Below are 3,899 nucleotides of genomic sequence, written 5' to 3'. Positions count from 1 at the left end.
TACAAGTGAAGAGATGTTTAAACTCCTGATCTCTTGCGTCGAGTAGTTTTAAGATTAGACTGGTTTGTTTGCTAGACCACAGCGGGTATTGCAAGAAACCTGTTAGCCTAATAAGCTTACTAGAATTACTGTGACTATGAAACTATGGAAGTGTCTCAGCAACTTCGGAATGGGGTCGGATGCGAGCTCCGTAACTACCTTAACTTAAAACCATTAAAATCAAAATATTTTGGAAGAATTCATAAATAGACAACGTCAACACAACTACGCCTATTTTCTGTACTTAATACTGCTTTACATTTCAACGAAAAAACATTCCAACAAGCAATTAAACAATATTCTTAAAAAAATATTACCCCAAACCAAACTTCGCTACCTTTTCCACCATATTGGCGCTTTTTACCGCAAGCAAACAGTAATTGCAACGTACATCATTTTGGCTGCGAGCCTTCACCGATGCCGAGAACGACGTCTACTATACACCAAGTCGTTGCCAGTCACGTACCATTATGACAAAGTCTGGCAACTTTGGTTAGTCTTCTCATTGGCCAACGGCTGTTTGCAACGTCAACAAAACTAAGCTGAATGGAAGCAAAATTAAGGAGCGAATACCGCAAGACTACTGTAGCATGGAAGAAAACGGAAGACAAACGACAAGCCGAAAACAAGAACGTTATTCGTCAACAACCAAAACAAACTAATGCAATAAGAGCTGCATGCAGGGCGGCAAGGTAAGTATGTGCGAATGGTGTGTAGACTAAAACAAACACTTCAAAAAACTTTTGTTTATTCACTAGAAGATTTTCGGAATTTATGGCTTCAGTTATTCGAAGCAAATGTAAAGCAACAGAAAGAGAAAATGAGGAAATAAGATAGAGGAGTGGTCTCTCATAAACAGAAAAATGCGTACGCTCGTAAGGCATATTATTTAAAAAGCAGTGGTATCCAAAGAAAATCAGTAGGTAGGTACACTCTTGGTATCCCCTTGCTCTCAGAAGGACTTTGGGTGCAGGATTTGGTTCCAACTGCCGCTGGTATTGCTGCCTTTGAAGAGTTAAGCACAAATTCTGTTCCAAAACTAGTACCAAACCTCGCAGCTAGACCAAGCTTAGCCTGTATATGCACTGACTGCTTTCTAGCTCGTTATAAACGCTGCCGTCTTCACGGAACAACAAGTTTGAACAGGATTTTTTCAGGAGCTCATGATTGTTATTTTTTTTTTATTGATATTTTGGACCCACAAATACAGTTCTTTACAAGAAAGGCTATCTTAATGCGCACAGTGATGACCCTCAGCCATGCTTCTTGGGTCGCATAATACCTTGATCCAACCCTTTTTGTGCCTTCAACTTTAGTAAGATTTCCTACTTGAGTGCTGTGCTATTAAAGACCAAGGATCCCTCAACTAAACAGTGAGACGTCATATACATAACGCACCTCCTAACTTCAACGATCCTGACTGTTACCAGAACATCACCGCAATTTTCGTGTTACTGTGGTATCTATTACCAGTTTGCACCCTGTGAGAGCTACAAAAATTCTAGAGAAATGTTAGAGGTGTAAAGTGGTTCTGTGGTCATTTTACAAATTATCGTGGCAAAGACTATTTCAGTAATGAAAGTATGAAGCTGCAAAGGTTTTACACTAATTGATTTTATGAGTGACAACGCAGCAGACAGCAGCCTATGCCTTTACTTGCGATGTCACTACTACTATAAGGTGGCGGATAGCAGCTGCTCGACTCGTCTCCGCTTTGAAAGTTTGACTGGTCAACGGTATGAGTAAGCGACCAAATGAGCTGATGCGCCATACCGCTCCGAGTTTTGCTGCATATGAAACACATCTGCGATATTAGCCTGTGGAATGCAGGGTTGCAAGTTTGCATATCAAAATGCGCAAATGAAAGTGTGGAAAATTAAAGCGGGGATGCAACAGTGGGACAAATCAGTTGAATTTTCGGTTAAAAATAAATTGAAATTTCTGGTTTTTAGTAGTGTTCCACCAACAAGTTTAAAACTTGGAAACTGGATATTTTCTTCTTTTCGGTAGTTGTCTTGCAAAAAGAATTCTAGAGAAAATTTATGCTCTCTATGAAATAACTTCCCCGTCCTGCTATATGGTGCAGAGGCATGTACGATAACAACATCTGATGAGTTGGCCTTAAGAATTTTCGGGAGAAAGATTCTGCGAAAGACTTATGGTCCTTTCTGCATTGGCATGAGCGACTTCCGTAGTCGATGGTATGATGAGCTGTGCGAAATATATGACGACATTGACATAGTTCAGCTTATTAAAAACCAGTGGCTACACTGGCTAGGTCAGGAGAAACTTAGGAAAAGAGAAATATCAACGCCGTTGGAAAGACTAGGTGGAGAAGTACCTGGCTATACTTGGAATCTTGGAAGAACGACTGGCTAGCTGTTGTAAACTCGGCACTTAAGCCGTATCTACGCCAATAAAGAAGAGGAAGAACTCTCTACCAACGCCCATCTTTTTTAGCAAATGTGTTCTTCATTAAAAGAAATAGCGAAGTAAGGTCTTTTCCAGAGGAACATGCCTTTACTTAACAAACTACGTTACTGGTCGAGATCTCGTTGGACATGTGATCGAAACTAAATGATAAATAAAACTGTCCAACAAAATCTTCTTATATTTTAAACAATCACACGAACGGACCAAAAATTGGGGACGGAGTACTCACAGAGATCTTTTGTGTAGAACTAAATCTCAGGCGATCTTTCGAGGTGCTCTAGCACTGTAGTAGATCTTCTAAGCGGACGATCTTTGCGGTTAGAACACGGCAGAAATAGCTAACAACGAAGAAAACAACATAAAGAAAGTCAATATAGTCGAATATCAATTAGCGGCAATTAGGACAATAATCTCACATCGCCTTACGTAAAAGAATGTTTTTAGAAGCAGCTTTCTATCTAGGCGGTCTTGGGACGATTGCAGGATGGTGATTGGCTTAGTGGCAAATATCAACTTACTGACATCACATCCGAGCCATATGGATCATACCAAAAATAAGATATGTAGAATGTGGAAGGACGTAGGCACGAGAGATACGCTGGAACTCCTACTCTATATCTCTCTGATTATGTCTATAATTAAGGCAAGTTATCCAGGCGCTTTGCACTTCAAGGAACTGGATGAATGTATGAAGGATCAGTATAAGATATCACGTCTCTATCAAACTTCATTAAAAGCATTGTAGTCCTGCACGAACCGACAACTAGCATTACAAAGGAACTATAGGTCTATGTATGACATGACAGCCAACTTGTGAAATGTAACCTAGACTAAACTTCTTCCGCTGGACTAACTAACTAAGGAATATTTTCTGCTCACCGAAGTGTCCACTCAATAAATTCACGATGTCGTTTGGGAAAGTAGAACGGCTTCAGTTCTTGCAAAGGCTATGCGGCAATTCGTTACATACGTGAGTCCGAGTTCCTGAGAACTACGCCGAATCGACTCTCCACGGTCTGCGTGTAAACTCTCAGCTACGGCTGCTATATTTTCTTCACTGCGTGCTGGACGTGGTATATTCTGTCGAATAGTGTCCAATAATGACTGCTGAGTATCAAGATGAGTGATAGTGTTGCGAAAAAAACGCTCACTAGGCCGATTATGTTGACTATAAATTGAGCGAACCACGCGAAAAAATCCTTTACAGAACGTGAGTTTTCGAAACAAAGTTGAACGATTTGTAAAGTTTGTTCAGGCTTTAGTCTTTCTATGATGAAATGTCAAACAATATTGAACAAAAATAACATAAAATCTTGACACGACTCACGCGTGATCTGTCAAAAAAAGGTCAGTGAACAAAATGCCTCTGCTTGGATCACTTATCAGTTTCGGTACAACCAGAATTAAGATTGTTACAAAGTTCCGAC

The sequence above is a fragment of the Bactrocera latifrons genome, unplaced genomic scaffold, assembly GCF_001853355.1.
Source record: "Bactrocera latifrons isolate USDA-ARS-PBARC rearing strain unplaced genomic scaffold, ASM185335v1 scaffold_127, whole genome shotgun sequence".
Taxonomy (NCBI): domain Eukaryota; kingdom Metazoa; phylum Arthropoda; class Insecta; order Diptera; family Tephritidae; genus Bactrocera; species Bactrocera latifrons.
Note: the sequence above shows the minus strand (reverse complement) of the source record.